Source organism: Macaca nemestrina, chromosome 6 (assembly GCF_043159975.1).
Source record: "Macaca nemestrina isolate mMacNem1 chromosome 6, mMacNem.hap1, whole genome shotgun sequence".
In the NCBI taxonomy this organism is placed as follows: Eukaryota; Metazoa; Chordata; class Mammalia; order Primates; family Cercopithecidae; genus Macaca; species Macaca nemestrina.
The window spans coordinates 104,478,872-104,502,225 of NC_092130.1; the positions used below are offsets into that span (position 1 = coordinate 104,478,872).

The 23,354-nt window shown below is 40.9% G+C and overlaps 1 protein-coding gene across 4 annotated transcripts in view; it reads left to right on the forward strand.

The window, feature by feature from the left end:
- The first annotated feature begins 5,237 nt into the window (after positions 1–5,237).
- LOC105475172 (zinc finger protein 366) overlaps positions 5,238–23,354 on the forward strand; it is a 75,299-nt gene continuing 57,182 nt past the window's right edge. For 3 of the 4 annotated variants that reach the window (XR_011624931.1, XR_011624932.1, XM_011730205.3), the window contains exon 1: positions 5,239–5,502. The gene's annotated coding sequence lies outside the window, so the exon portion shown is untranslated. Of the gene's footprint in view, positions 5,503–23,354 lie in introns of all 4 variants that reach the window. The other variant, XM_071098824.1, reaches the window with a different exon arrangement.

Below are 23,354 nucleotides of genomic sequence, written 5' to 3' on the forward strand. Positions count from 1 at the left end.
TCAAGTCTAAGATCAGTGTGTGAGGTATTTTGCAAACTCTGCAGTGGATGGATCAGCTGACACCATCCAGACCAGTAATATGGCTCAACCAGTTCTGCCATCCCACCCAGGAACAGAAGACAGCAAGAAGACCTGACTTCCACCTGCTGTGATTCCATCTCCAACCTGACCAATCAGCACTCCCCACTTCCCAAGCCCCTACCCGCCAAATTATATTTAAAAACACTGATCCCCAAATGCTAGGGGAGACTGATTTGAGTAATAATAAAACTCCGGTCTCCCTCACAGCCGGCTCTGCGTGAATTACTCTTTCTCCACTGCAATTCTTCTGTCTTGATAAGTGGGTTCTGTCTAGGCAGCAGGCAAGGTGAACCCACTGGGCGGTTACAACATGTCCACCTATGTCTCTTGATAGGCCTTACTGGCAGGATCGAACTTAGCCTAGACTTTACAGCGGCTCATCTGCTTCCACTCTTGCCCGCCTTCATTCTTTGCATAGTGACCAATACAGTCTTTCTGAAATGCAAACCTGATCATTCTATCCCCTTAGTAAAATCTTTAATGATTTCCCACCCTTCTCAGGATCAAGGTCACAATTTGAACCCACACCTGTACGACTGGCCCTTGCATGAGCTGCCCCTCACCATCTTCCCTGACTCATGGTCATTCTTGAGGTCTCAGCTGACATGCCATTTTCGCGAGGAGCCTCCTGACCTTCTTGTCCACATTTGGTACCCTGCTATATGCTCTTGTAACTCCCACACTTAATCTTCAGAGCACTAACCGCCATGGTAACTGTTTAGGTATTCAGGTATGGTTTGTTTGATTTTTTTTAATGTATCTCTCCTCTACGAGGCAATAAAATCCAGAAGCACGTTAACCACACCTAGCATGGGGCTTCCTGGTCCTTAAGACATGCTTATTAAAGAGCTGCCCAATGAACCTTTGTGTCTTTTATATTATAAAACATGTGGTTCTCCAATTTTAGGGAGCAGTCATTAGTTTTTACCATGCGCCATGCAGTGTTAGTTTAGAGAAAAAGGTAGGTTAGCTTTGTGGTTAAAAATTAGGGCTCTGAGCCAGAATTCCCTGGGTTTGAAATCTTACTATTTGTGTGGTATCAAGGAGGTAGTATGATGTCTCCTTTGCTCAGTTTCTTCATCTATAAAAAGGGCAAGGGGACAGTGGACGATAATAGCACCTACTTCATAGGACTGTTGTGATGACTAAGTTGGTTTGAAGTGTGAAGTGTTTAGAAGTGTCTGGCACATGGTAAGTATGTGAAAGATGTTAACCTATTCTTATTTACTCCAAATACTGTAAAAAATAGATGTGTTCTTATCCCCACTTGTCATATGAAAAAAACTGTATGCATAAAATAGACTTGCTTCAATAACCTGTCTAAATGAATCCTTCATATCATCTTTTCATGCTAAATAAAACTTAAAAGGAAGAAAGAAATGAACATTCTCACATTTTTGAGAGTTGGGACTTGGAGGCTTTTGGGGTTTGGCAAGTTGAAGACAATAAATCAAAGAAACAAAGGAAGTTCCAAAGCAGTTTCAGTCCGGGGACTGCGCCATCCCTCCTGCACTTTGATATAACAACACTTAGCATGTTCGTGAGAAACCCAGAGCGGGGAGGAGAGACATATTTTCCATCAAATCTGTAGTGGAGATGGGGAGCTGCTGGAGCGTGACTCAGAGCAGCAGGAACTAGCATCTCCAGGTTGCTACAGGAAGTGAGAACAGTGGCTCCTAACCAGTGCCCAAGCGCCTCAGGAACTCTGCCAGTGTCTCTAAAGGCATGGCCATGTCCTCAAATCAAAGTCATTTGATTTCTTTTTTTAAATCTATGCTACGCATCCCCTTTGAGAGGAAGTGGGTGCCAAAGGATACCAAACAGAAAGATTGTGAGTCACTGGAGTGGCCAGTCTTCCTGGAGAGAGATGAGTCCTGCATCAGTCTTCTAAAAAGACATCTGGCAGGGACAGGGATATTCCTGGCAGCTCATTTGTAATGGCTCCAAACTAGAAACAATCCCATGTCTGTCTTAAGTAGAACAGACATATAAATGGCTGTATATTCACAGAATGAAACCCTATCCAGCAATGAGAGTGAATGAACCACAACTATACTCAACAACAGGGACGAATCCCGCGAATATACTATCGAGGCAAAGGAACCAAATGAAGTGCAAGCCAATACCATTTTCATGTAGATTCAAAACCAGGTAATGTGCATCCATGTCAGGTGCTGGAAGTCAGGGCACCGGACAGGAGGTAGTGACAGGAGGGGCTTGGGGGCCTCTGTCCTCTTTCTTAATCTGAGCACTGGCTACTCAGATATGTTCCTTTTGTGAAGTTCCCTGACTGGTACACTTACGTTTTGTGCACTTTTCTGAATAATATGTTCTATTCCAAACCTTTCTCCATTCTCTCCTACCCTGCTACCTCCATGACCTGAAATCAAATTAGTTTGGGAGTCAACAGATGACCCCAGAGTCTGTGTCATTGGAAACTGGTGCCATACAAATTAGGACACTTCAGAGGCAGGACGCCATTTTGAGTAGAGCTCCTATTTCTGTGGTGCTGGTTCTGAGGGTTGGGGTCACAGCATTGTCCTCACCTTGGTTTCTCTCCTGTCCTCCTATCTAGTCCCAGGGGTGGGCAGCCCCTCTCTCTATTCAAGTGATCTCTATAATACGCTTTGCAACATGGGGCTTTCCTGAGGGGTGAGAGCCAAGGCCATATGCCATTCCTGCTCATGTGTCTCAGTTGGATCCTTCACTTTCAGTTAGGATCCAGATAGGCCAGGACAGAACTAGAGCTCCAGTGGGCTGATCAGAAATCTCTCCTGCCAAACTTAATGGGAGGGTTGGGAATTTCTGCTCCTGACACCCAGTGGGTGGTTTCACAAGTTTTAGAGGGTGACTGCTCAGGTGATTGGCAGCATGGGGAAACAGGGAAAAGCCTTTTCTGTGACTCTCACAGGCAGGGTTGCAACGCAGTGTGAGCATGGAGCAGCTTGACACAAGGCAGCGTTGAGAGTCCCCTGGCTAGCTGCAGGGATGATGTCTGATCCCGACTGGATGCTACCCCATTCAGTCAAAGCCACGCAGCCTGAAATGGCACATGTCCCCATCCAAGCTGTCTGGGTGGGTCAGCTGGCCTGGAGACAACAACACGGCCTCAACGTGACAGTCCCCACATTCTGCAGACTTAAAAGGGAAATCCTTTGGATTCTGCCTGGACTCCTGGGGCTCAGCCCTGGCCTTGCCCTTGGGGTTGCAAAGAGGAATAAAAATATGGGAAGGCCTGTGTGTAGCTGCGATGGATTCTTCAAATGATCAGAGGCCGTTTCCTGCCTGTGAGGAGTTGGTACCCTGAGCTTCTTGTTCCTTGGATCTCTCCTTTCCTCTGCTGCTGATGCCCCCAACACCTTGCCCCCTCCCTATTGCTTCTCCTCACCCCACCTCAATCCCTCGGATGTCTACTTTTTTTATTGTGAATTTCAGCTGCCTGCTTCTTTCACCTCCAGTTACTCAAAGGTTTGCCCCAGTGTTGCTCCCCCTTTAAAAGACTCCATTCCTAGGCCTTCCTGCTCCATTCTCTCATGCGCTTCCCTGGCTTTCTCGGATTTTCATTTTCATTTCCCTTCCCATTTCTACAAAGGCAGGATGCAGAGGAAGTCCAGCAGAGGGCAAAGAGCCCGAGAGCCGGGATCAGGAGACAGGAACGTGTTGGCGTGTGGCTATGGGCAAACCATAGAGACTGTCTCTGGTCATCCATGTTCCCCACTGTTGGTGAGGCTGGGTCACCCAGGCCAGAACTCCAGTGCCGTGGGGTGTGCCAGTGTTGGTGCTGTGGTGGATGCAAAGAATGGGACTCTGCCCTGGCTTGTGCACACCTACGGAGTAACAAAATCTTCATGTCTCTCTCTAATACATGCACACATATTCAGGTAGCTAGGTAGACAGAGAGATAGATAGATATGTAGCTAGATTAGATAGATGATGGATGGATAGATAGATAGATGATAGATAGATAGATAGATAGGTAGATAGATAGATGATAGATAGATAGATAGATAATAGAAAAAATGTGTCAGAATAAAAACAATCCTATAGGCCAATAAGGACTCAGTCAAAATCTTACAGGGTCACTGAATCAGAATCATTCTTCCCCTTAACTTACTTTCATGACTCTCTGCAATCAGGTGTATCTGTCCACCCCATTTTTTTCACAATTGAGTGAAATGAGGAAGTAGTGTAAGGCTGGTTTTTCTTTTGCTGCCACAAAGGTCTACATAGCTGCTGGTTCCTGTTCACAGTGAAAATGGTCCTAACCAGATGAATGAGGGACACAAGAGACATAACACAAATCAGAGAAGTTAAAACCAAGCTTATTCCTAAATGCAACTAAACCTAAGCAGAGCTCATGCCTGCCTGCTGAAGCCCCAAGTCTTCTATGTTGATAAAGGGTGCGCCCTCCATTTTCTCTGCTCCTGCCTCCCCCATCTTTTTTCAAACACCGTAGCTGATTTATCTAAGCCCTATGCTGCCTCGCAGTATTTTGAAAACAAATTAGAAAGCTCCTTCCAGTTTTCCAGAGGTGATTAAATCCAAGAAGCCTTAGGAATGTAGAGGATAGAATAATATAAACAACAGATCTGAGATAACCATGTCCGGCAGCAGTTGCGGTTAGTTGCTTCTTTTCCTTTTTCGTCCATCAGTGATGGAAGCTGGATTGAGTCCACTGCGTAAAGTTCGGTGGGCATAAATCTGCTATTTGATCCTGGAAAAACTCTGAGGATCTAGAGTCAGTGAGGAATTGCAGCAATGCTGGAGTTTCAAAGGGCCTAGGAAAAGCCAGGAGTCCTGGCTGACCAGCCCCGACACTGTCTTACAGGCTGCAGGTTTACCTCGGTTAGCACAACAGGCCAAGCTCTCCCTTGCTCTAAGTCGACATGACATGATTTGTTCCCTTTCGGCTGTGTCAGTTCTGCAAACCAGATAGCAGAGGCTGCGGGCTCAGGAGAGCCTGCCTGTCTGGAACACCGTTTGTTTGGACAGGCCAGGCCACTAAGGCGTTTCATCTCTTTAAAACTCCCAGGGCAGACAGCATATTTGAGGAATTCCTTTTTTCAAAGATTTTTTTTTTTTTTTTTTTTTTTTACCCCTTCCAACATTTTGTTTAAGAGAAAATGAGATGTCTATCTTCTGTTTCCTTATTTTTTTTCAGGAAAGCAAAGGGTTGTTGACTTCCTCCCTCTCCCCTCCCTTCCTTCCTTCTTCCCGAAGGTACTCATCTGAGAAAAAGAGAACGAAGTATTGTTCCTGTTCTCTTTCTTAAGTCATTCGAAACACTGTCCCTGCGAGTTCTTTAAGTTCCCTGCAATCTGTACACAAGAGAAAGAGGGAGAGAGAGAGGGAGAGAGACAGAGAGAGCAGGGATCAGGTAAAGGAGTGGGGCTGCTGCAGCCATTCAGACCTCAGGAGCTGGTAAGTTACCCATGCAATCATTTCTGCTTCCATTTCAAGGTTCCTGGGTGGATACTGCTGTGGGCATCTTCAACAGAAAATACCTTACTGGGTATAGTCCTTAACCAAAGGATATGAGTGATAGATGGCCCAGAATTTAAGCTAATACTTTTTTTTTTGGTAAGAGAATACTGATGCCTTGCAAAGCTAAGGCTTGCAGAACTAGAAATAGAATTACATTGGGACTAAGGAGGACACTGCGTTAAATCTGAATTTTGGCACAGATCATGTGGCTGGGTGAACCAGGAGCCACTGGCATGTGAGATGTGTCCCACTGGAGAATTTGCTTTTCCTCAGTACTGTGTCCTGGGAATCTTATCAGGGTATCTGTCAAGGACTGTGGGTTTGCTCTGGGGTTTTTGTTAACACGTTGCCTGGATTGAGGTGCCCTTCTCCTGTTCTTTTCTTTCCATTCAGCATCCCCCTAAAGGAGGACTGTTAATTGTTGTATGATGGGTATTCTGCATCACTGAAGTAGGAGGGAAAGAGAGAAGGGAATGTCACTTGGAAATAGTTCTGCATGTGGGGAGCTTATGTGTTCAGGTTCCCCATGCGCGTTGAGTGTAAATTTATTATTCTCTGTCAGTGGAAGATGTCATCTGCCACATGACAGAAGGCAAAGGTTTTGGGGCATATAGCTTTAGTTTTGGAAAACGATATGCAGCTAGAATGGGAGGATTAAGATGGATTGTTTATGTCAGTAGGTGGGAAAAACTAAGTTATAGACACAATTGAAAAACATTCACCCAGTGCCTGGTTTTCCAAGCACCAAAGAGGGCATAGCAAGCTAGTTAAGCTTATATACACAACTTGTTTTTAAAAGTCTAACTTGCTTCGATTAAATTTGTCATAAAGGATAATGTTACCAGGAACCCATCATCACAAGCCATGAGGGAGCCGAAATCATGTTGTCAAAAATAGGTCAGCAAGGTCACTCTGCGAGACTCGTTATGTTTCCCAATATTGATACTTTAATTCAGAGAGATGTCGAATGGATAAAAGCCAATGGCCATGCATACTTTTAAAAAATATTCACTGCTATGAAATTTACTGATTAAAATCATCTGGGATGTGAAGAATAAGATAAAAATAGCTGGACTCTCATTTTTAAAATTAATTTGGCTAGACTATGCTTTAACCACATTCTAGTAATTAATCTTTATTCAAAATTGAACCATCATCTTACTAAGGGTGAGAAAACATGATAGAACTAGACTGTGATGTAGCTTTTGTTCCATTAGTCAGACCTCTTTTTTCTTCTCCTTTTTTTAAGAGACTTTGTTTAGGAGCACCATAAAATGAGCAATATAAAGAGACGTGAATAGTGTTTGCCAGCTTGCGGATGCAAAATTATTCTAATAACAATTGAAAATTTTTTACAGCTACCCTACCACCTCCCCTAACTACTTCATTTTCATAGATCTTCAGATCAAAAGGTAGCTGGAATAGATTGTCGAGGGCATTTTTGCATCATTTATCAGCAACTGTGGCCCCAGAAGAAAATGCAGGTCTGCGATCTTGACTTGCTCCTTTCAGTTTCATTTCTCTTGATAATGTATTGGATTTTGTGCTCAACAAAAACAACATCACAGAACACATTCTAGTTTTGTTTATTGAGTAAAAGCATCAGATGCAACACAATAGGAAACAAATGACAGCAGAGTCATTTGTTAAAGACAAGGAAGGCAATTAAATTAAAGACAAGGAAAGCACAAGATGGGTAGGCCAGTGGCTCAGAAAACAGCCCCAATGCTAGCATTAGTATTCACTGTGGCTTGAGATTAAGAAGCTGAGGATATGCAGTTTTCTTTTAAAGAAAAAAGTGTATTCAATATTTCCATTTAAGTTGTTAAGTCATTGCTGTGAAAATATTTCTTGGATACCGGGGGAAAAGAATTTTGGCTACCCGAAAAATAAAAGCCATCAACTAGTTTAGTCTAAGTCACTACCACTCAATCTATCTTTACTCACTCAACTCCAAGGAGTGAGTTGGCATTTGTGGAAACTTCCAGTGTGTGATTCTTTGGGGGTCATCAGAGGGCTCTTTTGTGATATCATTGGGGGAATTCCAGTTTGAAGTGATCCAGAATTTGAGACACACAATATTTTATTCGTTAATTTCTGCCAAAAGTGTACACATAACTAAATTACAATTTCTTATGCACATTTTAAGTTATGTTAGGATGTGTGTCCTGTAGATCTGTGTGCTGGGATGTGAGTCAAATTAGAGTGAGTAGAGCACAGGCTCTGTTGTTATACTAATTTTGGTTTGAATTTCAGCTTCATTGCCTACTGATTATGGCCCTCAGGGCAGGTATTTAACTGTTCTAAGTCTCAGTGCCCCCAAATGTAAAATTGCGTCAACATAATGGAGTTGTGAGGATTAAATACAACTATTGACATAAAACACTTAACATAATGTTTGGCAAGTAGTAGGAGTCAATCAGCGTCAGTTATATACTTTTTAAGAGTCATATAAAACACTTAAGAGTACTGTATTTTGTTAATACAGAGAATAGAATGAGTCTCCTATAATCTGTGTCATTATTCTTGCTTGATACTATATCAAGGATCTGACAGAGCAGATATTATTCCTCACAGCTTTAGAGTTGGGCACACATTGAGTGAAGATATTCTGAACTCTAAATTCTTATAAAATAAAAGAGTGTAGAGTTTAGTGTATTGACATTCATCTTCACTAGTGGCAGAAATGGCAGATTTAACTTCATTGAATGCAGCTATATTCAACACAGCTCAATGCAGGGGCAAGTTTGTCTTGGGATAAAAGTTTTCAACGTAGATGAACGTGCAAAGAGACTTCAGTTATATTGTAGACATTTTATTCTCCCTTTCACCCACTTCCCCAACTGCTTGAGCTCTGTGTTATTGGTGACCTTTTCCCTGGTTGTGGAGGGCTGGAGACACTTTTTTTGGAGACCATCGTGGTTGTACCATGACTCAGCTAAAGAGAAAAGGACTTAAAGTGACACATTCTCCTCCTGCCCAGGGCTGAGCACACTTGGGGTTCTCTCTCCTCAAACATTCTAATAGTGAGCCACTCGCCTTCACACAGAGAAGTAGAACACTGTATCACCATGGGTGTGCGTGGGTGTGCGCGTGTGCGTGTGCGCACGCACACGTGTGTGTGTGGTGCCTGATTGATCCAACTGCTATTTTTCTTTCACTCTAAACTTTAAGACCTGTATGACCATTAGTTTGTCAAGTAACAATGATACTTTTTCTTAGGTCTTAGTTAAATTTCTCTCCACTTTCCAAAAGCAAAACACACAACAGCAAAAACAACAAAAAAACTACCACCAATAACCAAAGCCATTCAGGTCCTTTTGTTAGACTGAGAGCTTGTGATACAACAGATACGTATTTGGACACTTAACCTTAGGGACAAATCAAAGCTGAGTTGTTCTGCACTAACATGTAAAAGATGCCCTCTCATGTGGCTTGGTGGAGTAGAAAAAGACCAGATTGGGAGTCAGAATGCTGCTGTTCTCATCCAATCTCTGCATTTCCTAGATGTATGACTCGACAGGTTTCTTTACTTGCTTGGACCTCAATTTTCTCATCTGTGAAATGACAAAATGGGATAAATAAGTACTTTTCGAGGGGTGTGTGTGTGTGTGTGTGTATTAGAAGTCACCTGGGGGCTTGTTTACAGTCTCCCCCTGCCCTACCCACTTCACGAGATGATCTATGAGACTCTTGCTGACATGCTGTGATTCTCTAAAACAGATGGTCAATGTCTTGCTCCGTCTTCTTCAGGGTGGCATTAACTGTAAATGCTCGTTTGAAGAGCCATGCTTTCAAATGGAATTCCTATTCAGCACTGGATGTTCTCTCTAGAAGGTAGTTCTGAGTATATCAAATGTTATTTTAGAAGCTATTAGTATTATGAAATAAGGAATGTCCTAGCCGGTTGAGCAATCTGATGATAATGATCAATGTTCTAGAACCATATGTAAATCACAAGATCAATTACTTAGATCTGTAAACATTATAAATCAATATAAATAGCACTTTTTTTTTGAGACAGAGTCAGGCTCTGTCACCCAGGCTGGAGTACAGTGGCACAATCTCAGCTCACTGCAACCTCTGCCTCCCAGGTTCAAGCGATTCTCCTGTCTCAGCCTCCCAAGTAGCTGGAATTACCGCTGCCTGCCACCGCGCCTGGCTGATTTTTTGTATTTTAGTAGAAACGGGGATTCACCATGTTGGTCAGGTTAGTCTTGAACTCCTGATCTCAAGTGATCCACCCGCCTCGGCCTCCCAAAATGCTGGATTACAGACATGAGCTACTGCGCCCTGTTGAATAGCACTTTTTGATTTATCCATTCCTATATTATTTGCATCTTAGAGTGAGCATGTATTTGTTAATCAAGAAAAACACAAATACTAAGCTTTTTCTATTCCCTTTAAAAAATATTAGTAGATTCTATTTCATGAAGTTTTGTTTCTTAGTTTTTTACAATGTGTGCTGAGATGAGCCTATTTTACAAGTTAGATCCTTGTCCTTAATTTAATGGTGATATAGAAAGGCAAAAAGATTGATAATAGTGTTTGAAAAACCAGCATTCACACGTCATATTGTATGCTTCAGTTATAAGGAAAATATAAACCTTATAGAAAAAGTTGTTCTAAGTTTCCTGATTTGGTTTTTACCTAAATCACTCATTTTTTTCTTGTATGATTATATGGATAATGAAGTAAAGCAGTAATGGACACAGATCTCCCTCTGACAGTAACATAGAGGCAACAAATAATTTTAATGTGCACCCTCAGAAACAACTAGCCTAATGATGTCTGTTCTTTTTGACTACTCAAAAACCAAATACATTTACATAAAGCAATGGTATTTACATAAAAGAATAAGAACATTTCTTCATCCAGCATTATGTGTAATATAAGGTTCACAAGAAAGTAAGCACCACGAGGACAAGGACTTTATTTTGTCCACTGTTGTTTGCCCAGGGCCTACAATAGCACAGAGCCTGTCATAGATGCACAATAAATATTTGTTAAATAGATGAGTTCATGAATCAGCGGGCTGTAGAGTGAAAGATGCTATCTTTATACAAGGCCAAATGAAGCTGTTAATTTGTAAAAAAAAAAAAAAAAAAAAAAAAAAAAAAAAGAAAAAGAAAAAGAAAAAGTTAGTCAAACTTTTTTGGAGTCTAGACAATGCCAAACTGCCAGCTTGATGTATTTATCCCTCACCTGAATTGACTGGAATTATATGGGCTTGTTCTGCTGTTGTGTGCATGGGGCTGCTATATGTGTATTAAAATGTCATCTTGGCAAGCACCCCCAACCATTTGTTCATGGGAAATTAACATTTATCAGATAGATACACAGAAAAGACTGTTGTTGCATTTTATTTTCCATTTATTTTCTGGGCAGATGATGGGTTTGCAAATTGTTTTTGGCGAAAGAGAGCACGGTCATTTGTTTTTCCTTGACTAAAAGAGCTGTGAGCCAGGATCCAGCCTTGTAGGAAATGTTCAGCTCTCTGGTTTGTTATAGGCAAAGGCTGTGAACCCAAGCTAAAGGAATGCCACTTGGGCTGAACTGACAAAACACCATGAGGTAAATTCAGGGAGAGAAATGTGATACCCTTGTTGAGCACAATGCCCTTTCCTTTCTTTAATTCAAGGCAATTGAAGAAAGCCAAAACCACTGGATCGAGGCAGTTTTATACTTACTTGGCAAATTTAAAGTGGCAAATCTACATGCCTAATACCAAAAGTTGGGATTTTGGATGATGCTTTTTACATTTAACAACATTGGGGTTCTAGGTGTCTGTTAATTGGAGTAGAAACCGAAAAGGCTCTTTCTATTAACATTGATAAAATCTGTCTTTAGTGTCAAGTACCAGGGCACACAAAGATAATTCTGGACAATTCTCCTATATTCCTTTGATAGATTATGGCCCCACTCTGACCTCATTCTGTGATGGCCACTGATACTAAATGGGAGAGTGATTTACCAACAGCGGCACTACCACCACCAGTGCCAGCAATTATGGAGCAGTCATTACTAGGTTTGGGGCCTCCTCAGAACTTTAGACACTTCATTTCACTTACCCCATTCTCAAGTACGTGCCTTATTCTCCTCATCTTAGAGGTGAAGAAAGGCAACCACCTTGTTTAATAGATAAACTAGAGAAAGTACGTGATTTGCTCAAGGTCAGTAAATTAATGTTGCTTGTTTTCAGTTTCCTTAGTAAGGAAAAAGTGTCATCTGTAGCTAATAATTTCTTTAAGAAAATGTGTATCCTTTAAGGTAGTAGCCTTCAAACGGGGTCTAAGGACCAACAGCATGACACCACCCAGAAGCTTGTTATAAATGTGGAATCAATTCCAGCTCCACCGCAGATCTACTGAAGCAGAATCAGCATTTTAATAAGATCTCCAAGTGACCAGTTGCACATTCAGGTTTGAGCAGTACTGCCTTTGGTTCTGAACTGTTGCACACAATTTGATCTGGGAATGTAGGTCCCTATTCCAAGGAGTTACAAAGCCATTTGTTAACTTTGACCTTGTCCAAGACAACATACCTCCCTATTAAATAGTGGTATTACTGGACCAGTCTCCCATCTATTCAGCTGTGAGCAATAGTAGGCATGATTTCTGTGATCTCCCCCATGAAGTTAACTCCATTTCATGGGATCCTAGCACTCTCAGAGAGGAAAGGTTGATGGCATTATTTTCAGGTGCTTTCTGAGCACCAATCATCAGAGTTACCTGGGGCAGATTTCTAGGCCCTTCCCCAGATCTAACAAAGCTGAAGAGGGGACCAAGGCTTTGCTTATTATTCAAGCTACTGGCTCAGGGTAAGAAAGCCCCCGGGGAGGGTAGTGATGAGTATTTAAGGGAGATTACCCTAAAAAATAGTTTAGCTTTTTTCAGTAGCTTGAAAAAAACATTTAAAACAGCAGTGCATGCATGAGGGAACCGCAGAGTTCTTCCAGGAAGAAAAGGTACTCTGCCGGTTTCTTCCTTTGAATGCTTGAGAATGGGGACGAGAAATCTTGCCGTCTGCCCTGTGTCTTCCTCAGGGAGAAAGGGAGGATCCCCTTCTCTAGCATCACAGCCAAGGAGGAGACGCCAGTCCATACGCCTCCCTCTTCCCAGTGAGAAAACTCTGTGGAAAGAATCTTTAGAGTTTCCTTTGCACTGGGGACTCACCGTTCTCTCCTGGAACAGAAATCAAGAGGGGACTATTGTTGGAGGGGTGGGGGAAGGAAGCAGCGCCGGAAGAGAGCGAGGGAGAGGACCGGAATCGCCTCTGGTTCGCTGAAGCCCGGACAAAATGGGGCCTCTGCCCGGATGGAGCCCATGGCATCTCTCCCGTTACTGAGGCCCTCTGGCCACCTTCCTTGGAAAGTGCAGGGAGATGAGGAATTTCAGGTTTTCAGCGCTGTTTGGTGGAACACCTACCTCCGTAGGGTCCACCACTTGTTTCTTGCTGTTTTTCTAGTTCAGGCATTTTCTTTCCCACAGCACAGTGGAATTTCCTCCTTTCACCCCTACTTCCAGGGAATTTTTTCAGTTGTTTTTTCTCTTTTTTAAGTACAAAGAAGGGTCTTGTAGCATTATCCTAAAAAATGTATATATTGAACATTTTTAGGGTACTGAAGAGTTCTATGCGTAATCTATAAAGGCACGGTTCCTGAAGTGCTAGAATTTGAATTCTTAGGGTGAGGAACATGTGAACAGTTCTGAAAGGTTGCTGGCAGGTATATCCAGAATCTCACCTCCTACCTGGCTTTTCAGAGATCTGGGCAAGGAGGGACTATTCCTGGCATTGTCTTTCTTGACATTCAGGAAACATTCAGTGATGCAGCAGGCAGGCAAGCAGGCGTCTCCTCCAACATGGTCTGCAGCCCTCCTGGCACCCAGTGATTTCATGGCACAATCACCTGTCTCTGACTGGGAGAAGTCTCCAGGGGCAGAGAGTTCTTCTGGTGGCAGCCTAGACCCCAGATCTAAATGGGGATGTTTGTGAAGGAATAGAGACACCAGTTTTGTGGGTAACAAAGTTCTGCTCAAAACTGCATCATTTTGCAGAAGGTAATCCCATTCCATGTGTCTTCACATCCTCCATATGTTCAGACACATTCCACTATTTAGAATGACTGACATTGGCTGTTTTCCCCCTTGAGTCTCCTAGGAGAGAAATTTCAGCATCACATCTTTAATACATGCAGTTGGGAAGGACATTTAATGGTGAGAAAATCCCATTTCAGAAGGATTAGGACATAAAATGCCAAATGTATTTGCTCTTCAAGCAATATGGATATTTTGGGAGGGGTCGTGCTTTGCTGAAGTGCTATCACTATGTACATGGTACATGTACCTTACGCTTGTGTATACATACACACACTGCCGACACAAAATCATTGGCTCTTATAAAAGATTATGAGCCAATGGGTTAGCCCCAAATTGTGTGACTCGAGAATGTATCTGATGTTCAATCTCTTAAACTTCCAAACAGATTTACTGTCCTAATTATATTTTTCTTAGCGATGTTAAAAAGAGTTTGAATATTGTTAACTAGTGGGGGCAGGGAGAAAATGAGAGAAGATTTAAGTGTTACTACAAGCAATTCATAAAGCACTTCATTCACTTACTGTGTGTTGTTTTGAGAATGTGAGTAACGCAGGAAAGAATGCTACTTAGAGTCAGAGAATAGAGGATTGAGTGTACATACTGACACATGAATGGAACTAAAATGCATATGGGAATTTAGTATATCATAAAAATAACATGTATATCAGTGGAGAAAGTTAAATTATGTAATTAATGAGATTGGGACAATGGGGTAGCTATTTGGAAAAAAAAAACTTATATTCCTACTTGATTTTTTAAATTAAAATAAATTCCAGATAGATCAAAGACTTAAAATGTTAAAAATAAAAATATATGTGAACTTAAAATTTTGCTTTAAAAAGTCTTAAATGAAACAAAACATAAAAACTGTAGAGATTTTTTTTTTTTTTTGAATTGCAGAGTAGGAAGGGCCTTTCTAGTTTTACACAGAAGCCTTAACATTTATCATGCATTTTATTGCATTACAATAAAAAGCTTCTGCAGGGCCAAAACTCAATAAACAAAGTCAAAAGACAAACAAAAAACCAGAGGAAGCATTTGCAACATGTATCACAAAGAGCTTAGTATAAACAGAAAAATGAGCAAACGACATGAAACACATACGTCACATAAAATGAAATAGAGTTGGCTTATCAACATGCACAAAATAAAAGATATTTTAATTCATAATAAGAAGATGCAAATTAAAACTATGAGATACCAATTTTTATTTACTTTATCGGCAAAGATGAAACATTTGTTAACCCATTTTTCTCTGGGGTTCTGGAGAGAGCTCTCAGATATTTCTGGTGTAACTGAATTAGCAGAACATCTACAGAGAGCAGTTTGTGAATGTCTATCAAAATGTAACATTGACTCCTCTTGAATTTATCCTATATAAATAAGATGCAAAAAGACAGACCTACAATGCAATGTATCTTCCACAGCATTATTTGGACAGAAAATAATTAGAAATAGCACAATTGTCCATCAATAACAGACGAGTTAAATTAGTACAATGGAATATTGTGCAGATCTACCAAATGAGGGAACATAATAGAGTCCAGAAATGGACTCTCGGTATATGTTCCATTGATTTGACAAAGGTGCCAATGAAGGGAAAATAGTCTTTTAAACAAATGATACTGAAACGATTCCATGTCTATAACAAAAGAGAAAATGAACTTTGGCCCTTATCTCACACTATACACATATATTAACTTGGAGTAGATCATAGGCCTGAATATAAGAGTTAGAACTATAACATTTCTATAGGGAAACACAGGAGAAAATCTTTGTAACTTTGGCTTAGGCAAAGATTTCTTAGTTATGACGCAAAACATGAAATACATGAAAACATTGATAAATTGGACTTTATCAAAATTAAAGACTTTTGCTCTTCAAGAAAAAGATACCGTTATATTAAAAAAAAAAAGACAAGCAACAAACTAGGAGAAAATATTTGTGAAACGTATATCTGATAAAGGACTTGTTTTAAGAATATCTGATAAAGGGCTTGTTTTATACATATTTTAAAACTCTTAAAATTCATAATAAGGCAAACAACCCAATTTAAAAATGGACACACATTTTGAATACTTAAAAAAAATATAGAAATGGCAAATCAGCACATCGAAGATACACAAAATTGTTAGATTATGAAAATGCAAACTAAAACCATGATGAGCTGTCACTACACACCCAGTAAAATGTCTAAAACCAAAAAGATGGAAAATATGAAGTGTTGGTAAGGACGTGGAGAAACTGAAATTCCCATATGTTGTTGGTAGGAATGTAACAGGGTATTGCCTCTTCGGAAAACAGTTTGGTAGTTTCTTAAATAGTTAAATATATGCTTACCATACAACTCGGTCATTTTACTCCTGGGTAACTACACTCAAAAACGGAAATCACGTGTTCCCATGAAGACTTGTGTGAAATGTTCACTGCAGCATTATTCATAATGCCCCCAACTGGAAACAATCCAAAGGCTCATAAATTAGTGAGTGGATAAGCAAAAGCTGGTTTATCTATGCAGTGGAATACTACTCAACAATAAAAAGGAACTATTGACATATGCAACAATGGATGAATCTAAAAATCATCATACTAAGAGAAAGAAGCCAGGCACAATATTATTAAAGGAACCAGACACACAGTACATTTTGAATGATTTTGTTTATAAGAAATTTCTAAAAGCACAAAACTGTAGAGACAGAAAGTAGATGAGTGCTTTCCTGGGACCAGGGGTGGGAGCAAGATCAGCTGCTAATGGACATAATGGAACTTACTGGAGTGATGAAATTATTCCAAAATTGGATTTTTTGACGGTTGCACAACTGTATAAATTTTCTAAAACACATCATACTGCATATTTTAAAACACATGAATTGTATATCATGTAAATTATACCTCAATAAAGCTGTTTAACTTGAAAAAAAAATGAGGCAGCTTTTTAAGTTCTGATAAGGGAGCAATCTCCAACCTGTATAGTTAAGTAAAAAGGCCGGGGTACTCTAATTCTACAGAGTGTATCATTTTTGTTAAAAAAAAAAAAGAAAAAAAAAAGTGTATTTTTCATGTGTATAGAATATCTCCAGAAAGATACAATAGACTTGCTGATAGAATTTACCTTTGGACGAGGGAGTAGGATGGCTGGGGGACAGGGATGTAAGGAAACATGTAACTATATTTCCTTTCTGTACCAGGGTGGGGTGGGGTTTTTGAGACCCATGTGAGCCATACCAGCTCTTTTATAGTGGGCAAATGTCTGAGCCTTTGTTTTCTCATCTGTAAAATAAAGCCGATCTTTAAAGATACTTCTGATTTTAAGTACCATGCTCTGAGAATTTCTTTAGGGATGAGCCTGCCGAAATTCCTCTCGTTCTTTCCCTGCCTGCATGTCACCAAATGCCACATGTAAAACCACAACCAAAGGCTTTGTTCCTTTTCATTCAGTTGCCTCTCAGTTTATTGGGGCCATGTTCTCTAGTCACATATGTAAAATATGTCAACCACAGTGAAACGGCAGCCTAGAAAGCTAGGGGCAAACACACAAGACAGTATACAGTATACAGGAGCAGTTACAACCATGTCCTAGGGGCAGCTGCTTGAGATGAAACCCCAGCCACCTTGCTTGCTGGCAGCGTGACCATGGGGAGTTCACCTGTGCGGTTTCTTCATCTGTATTACAGGTATAAAATAGCATCCCCTCTTTGGGTAGGAATTAAGAGTGATAATTCATGTAATTAGTAATATTAAATAAGCAGTTAGCCCTTTTAATTATTAATCTGAACTCCCCTACTCATGGGACCAGGAGCTTTCCTGGGAGTCGGGGAAAGAAAGGCATGTCAGTTAACAGGTTGTATATTCATTACCACTGTGAACTGGGAGTCCTGGCAGTGATGAAATGGCTTATTTTTTCATGCAACAACCCAAAGGGAGAGGCAGGAGTAAATTCTGCTCCCCACAAGCCAATATCAATGAGGGAAACTTCTTCAAGAAACTTCTTCCAAGATTCTATCTCCTGGAGTCAGTTTCATCCTGAAAATGTGAAGAAGGCAAGCTGTAAAACTACAAGATTGTGACATTATGCGGGGGGTTGAGCCAGTTAAGTTACAGTGAGTTTCAGTTTACATGATAAATGTGCCTTAAATTACATTTGGATTAAAATATTACTGAATATTAATATGGGGACACTTGCATAACCTCCTTGCCATGGTAGTCATTCGACAAAAATGAGTTGTTGCTTCACATCAAACGAAACCAAGCCAAACACCTCTAATTACCATGATATGTGCATGCCCCTGTTTCCCAACTTCAGTCTCAGTGCAGAAGCAAGGGTTTTATCTAAATCCAGACAATTATCTGTGAATCCCTGTAACTTCAAGGGTCTCAGTCATGGATAGTAGCCCTCCTGACACACACACACACACACACACACACACACACACACACACACACACACACAAAATCTCTGACAGCTTTTAAAGGAGCTGAATTTCCCCTGTGTGTATAAGGTGATAGCAGACTCCTTTTCATGATCAGATCACATTTTAGAACCGGATTCTAGAAGGCACAGTTCAGTTTAGTGGTTGCTCTGCTTAATAATTCTTTCGTGTCTGTCTTCTCTTCTTAACTACATCAGAACTGTGTTTGTCAGGAACCGTATTTTAAATGATGTTTGTACTCTCTAGGACAAGAGGCTCTCCAAATTCTTGCTGGTCTCACATTAATTCTTTCAGATCCTTTGAAGAAATAACAGCTCGTATTATCCCTATTTTAGAGATGAGGAAACTACAGCTCAGAGAGAGTAAAGGATTCGGCTGAAGTCATATAGCTCCATGGATCTGAAGGGGAATGTAGAGTTATTGCAAAGAGTCTGTACATAGATGTCAAGTGCTTAATGTTTTTGGACTGACTAAATAAATGTTTAGGAGTATATGGACCTCTGTTTATGTTATAGTATATGTTATGTTATGGTTATGTTACAGTAATTAACGCATTCATTGATTAAATATAAATTTTAAGACTGGGCGTAGTGGCTCATGCCTGTAATCCCAGCACTTTGGGAGGCTGAGGTGGGCGGATCACAAGGTCAGGAGTTTGAGACCGGCCTGGCTAACATGGTGAAACCCCACCTCTACTAAAAATACAAAAAAAAAAAAAAGCTGTGCCTGGTGGCTGACACCTGTAATCCCAGCTACTTGGGAGGCTGAGGCAGAGGAATTGCTTGGTGGTTGCAGTGAGCTGAGATCATGCCACTGAACTCCAGCCTGGGCAACAGTGCCTCAGGAGAAAAAGAAAAAAAAATGTTAATGTTACTGAATTCAAAATAGCTTTTATTTTGTATTTTTCTAACTTATTAGTAAGGTGCAAAATGGGTTTATTTTTTAAACTTACAAGAGGTCCTTGATCTGAGAAGTCTGGAATCCGCTGAAGTAGACCAAAGCTAGGGCTCACTAACAAATTGCAGAAGGTGTGTTTAGAAGAATCTAGGTCTTCTGGTAGCAAAGAACATTTCTATTCTTCAGTTGCTACCTATAATAGGTTTGCATACTTGATCAAAGTCTAGAAAATGGTGGAAGTATTGATCGTCATTGTTTAATTTCTTCCTTCATCTAACAACTATCTCCCAAAAAACTTCTAATTCTTTCCTTTATTATCTGTGTGACCTTGGGAAATTTGCTTAACTTATTTGTGTCCTAGTTTCCTCATTGACAAGGTAAGGAGAATAGTAGTACTTACCTCAGAGTGTGCTGTGATGGTCACATGAGTTCATGCCTGTGATGTCTTTAGCACATTCTTGTCACATAGGAAATACTCAGCAAATATTATTGTTGCTGAATACTTGAGACTGTTTTTGACACATAGTTGGGGCTCGATAGACATTTTTGGAATGAATTAGTAAATACATGAAAATGTGAAGTAGGAATAAGGGCAGTTCTATATATATAATTTTTTAATTACAATTCCTTGGTCACAGGCAGGCAATTAGGACAGCTGCTTTTGTGTCGAGGCTACATTTGGGGAATATTCATTTCGGTGAGCTCAAGCTAGAGAGCTGATGATGTTTCTGTATTTTCTGGCCCAGCAGACTTTACAGGTTTATCAGCTTTATCTGCTAGATGTATCACAACATGCATTTAAGGGATCAGGCGGGAAGAATTTGGGCTTGGAACTGATGTGAAGTGAAGGCTTTATTCCTCATTAAAAACCATAAGAAGGAACAAGGCCATTAGACCCTTCAAATGGGAGAAGAGAAGCGATGCTTTCTTGCCACAAACCAAAATACTGAGGACCACAGCTGTAAGAAGGTCAAAGGAAGTTAAAATGACCTTTCATAGCAGGCTCAATGTTTAGCCAGCTTAAGATTTTCCTTTCAGATCATCCCAGGGATAGCTATTTGGTTTACTACATGAACAACCTTCTAGCCTTATAGAGACAGTTGTTTTTGCTTTTGTTTTGTTTTTGTGAGGTTTTGAAAGTAGGAAAAAAGAACCTATTGCTTGACTTTAAAAGATGAGGTGTCCTGAGTTTCAGCACTGGCTGACATGGTTGGTTTTTGTTGTTGTTGTTGTTGTTTATTGTTTAACAAAGGTATTTGGCAAATGGGCCAATGAAGAAAAAATCAGTTTCTCAGACTCCACTGCTTTTACCAAGACTAGGTAGTAATCAGATGACAAGTCATAGTGAAGACCCTGTGCTGATGCTACAGACACTAAAGTAAGACCCATTTTCTGCCTTACAGAACTTTCTAGGCATAGTTACAATAAGGGACATTAATATGCTTCCCTGTCACCTATATTCACTGACCCCGTGTCTACCCACTGGGATCAAATGAAACAAATCAAGTTCCTTTAAATGTCAGCTCTTAAGTATTTAAACATAAGCCATCAAGAATCTAGGTCTCCAACACACTTCCTTATTAACATACTAGGGAACTCCAGCCATCTAAGTAAGGTATGGTTTTATGTCTCCTCACCAGTAGGTCACATTGCTTTGCACACTCTCTAATTTGTTCCTCTCCATAATGTTTGGCCCAGAACCCTCCTCCACCACCACCATCCCAGTGGTTTTGGCCAGTACAGAGTGGAGCTGGGCTCTCCAGGGCCAATATTCAGTATTCAGGGTCAGAGCAACTGCTGGAATTCTTCGTCAAAAAGCCCAGTGAAGGGACCTGGAGTAAATAAATAAGAAACTTGAAACAAAATGGTTGATTTTCTTTATTATATTTTTAGATCCCCAGCCCTAATCTTGTCTCAGGTCTTCCTCCTTTCTCTGTGGAACCATGAGAATATTTTCTAACCAGTGTTGTTAGAAAAACCAAATATTAGTATACTTGCCGTTTATTAAGTGTCTTTTTCTGGCATCCAGCGTTTTAAATTTATTATTTTATGAAATCTTATAATAACCAGGCAAGTTGGGTTATTAGTATTTTTTATCCCCATTTTCCATAGGAGGAAACTGTGGCTTAGAGGTTAAGTAACTTGCCACAGTTCTAGAATTCAAACCCAGGGCTGCCTAACTCCAAGCTTCTGCTCCTTCTCACACATCACTCAGTGTCTCTGTGATATATTAATAACATACTTGGACATACTTAGTACTTTGGCTGGTCATGCTAGGTGCTCAATAAATGTTAGTTTCCCTTTTTCTCATCATCCTTCCTCTTCTCCCAAATAATCACATGCAACCTAAAAATGAAGAAGAGGGCTTAGAGTGGACACAAGTGTGTGCCAGGTTCCCAAAGTGGTCAGATAACATGAATTCTGCAATGACGTGCCTTTGGCCATGTACACCCCTTCTGTGGGGCTGTGGGCCAGCTCTACATCTATTAACATGTACTAGGCTAACTCGTTTACTATCAAGGAATGTCTGGCAGTTCTTTCTAACCAATCCCTACCCCATAGAGTTTCTCCTTATTTCTTCAAATAATTCTATGCACTCCCTAAACCATTCCATTAAATCCAGTGACTTTTGAGAGCTCCACAGCAGCTCAGAGCTGACCTTGTCTTCTTTGGACTCAGAGTCCACAGGTCAGGGAAAGATGTAGATAGCACATGCCATCAGGGAGAAGAGGGTCTCAGGGCAGATTTCTCTTTGGCTCCTCCTACCATTGCTGGGGTTCTTTGCGCTCCTCTGAAAGCTGCATACTATGTTACATACAGCAACTATCATGCTCAAGTTCAGTAGTTCTCAACTGGGGGCAGTCCAGTGCCTACAGAGGTATTTGGAAATAGGGAGGGTGCTTTCTGGTTTTCACAATTACTAAGGGGCACTTTTAGCATCTGGTGGCTGGGGGTGGGCAGGGATGCTAAAATTCTGCAATGCACACAACAATCTGGCATGATGAAAAATGGACCCCAGGCCGGGCGTGGTGGCTCATGCCTATAATCCTAGCATTTTGGGAGGCCAAGGCAGGTGGATCACAAGGTAAGGAGTTTGAGACCAGCCTGGCCAATATGGTGAAACCCCATCTCTACTAAAAATACAAAAAAAAAAAAAAAAAAAAAAAATTAGCCGGGCATGATGGCGTGTGCCTGTAGTCCCAGCTGCTTGGGAGGCTGAGGCAGAAGAATCACTTGAATCCGGGAGGCAGAGGTTGCAGTGAGCTGAGATTGCACCACTGCACTCCAGCCTGGGTGACAGAGCAAGACTCTGTCTCAAAAAAAAAAAAAAAAAGAAAAAGAAAAATGGACCCCAAATAGCAATGCTGTTGCCCCCATTGAGAAGGCCAGAGCCACCACTGTCTTCTTGCCATTGTCCCTCCATGCCCAGCACAGTGCCCATCCCTTCACAAAAACTAAGTACAAATCTCATGAATGAATGCTCTCCTTGGTACCTTGCCATCTTTCAGCATGTCTCCTCTCCCAAGGGAGCTGTCCTGCTTGCCTATCATTTCTGGAACCGACTTTAAAAGTGAAGGCTTTATTCAGCTCTATCTCATCTGTTTTCCATTCCTTTTTCCTTCCCTTATTCTCAAAATTTTCAAAATTGACCTTCTAAATTGCCCAATTATGATTTACCCTTTGAGTAAAACTCAAAGACGTGGCTTTGTAGGGTAATTTTAGGTAGGAGCTTTTATCTCCACAATAGAAGTAAACACTCCAAAAAGGTATTTACCTTGATGGTCTAATTGACTAGGTTGTTAAATGATTAAGTGATTTGGCCAAAGCAGCAACAGTGGCCCTGTTGACTTCCCTTCTCTGACCCTTGAAGCTACTCTTGAAGCCTGGAACTTGTGGAGGAAGGGAAGGGGTCTTAAAGAGTCAGCAAGGAAGAAGCTCAAGCTCAAGCGCTGACCTCTTCATCATCCCTGCTGAAATGTCAGGAAAGCTGGTACTAAGCAGACCAAGGACTGCAGCTCCCTCCTGACAGATAACCTGCTGAAAGAGAGTCAGAAATGTGTCCCCATGAGATGCCTGTATCCTGATTCCAGTTAAGTGATAGGAGCATGATGCTGCTGCAGTATGGAGCATTATCTGTGGTTGGAAATTTTCAGAGGTCATGGGTTTTACTTTCTGGCTGATTCCCTTGAGAAGACCCTTAGCTTTTTTCTTTTTCATAAATTTCAGAGAGAAGGTTCTCTTCCCATCATGGGAATTCCCAACTCTGCTCCATTCAGGGGCTCTCCCATTTTCTTAAAGGGTATTAGGGAATACTTTTAAAGGTCTAAAACAAAGTTCATTCTCATTCTTCTCAAATTGAAAA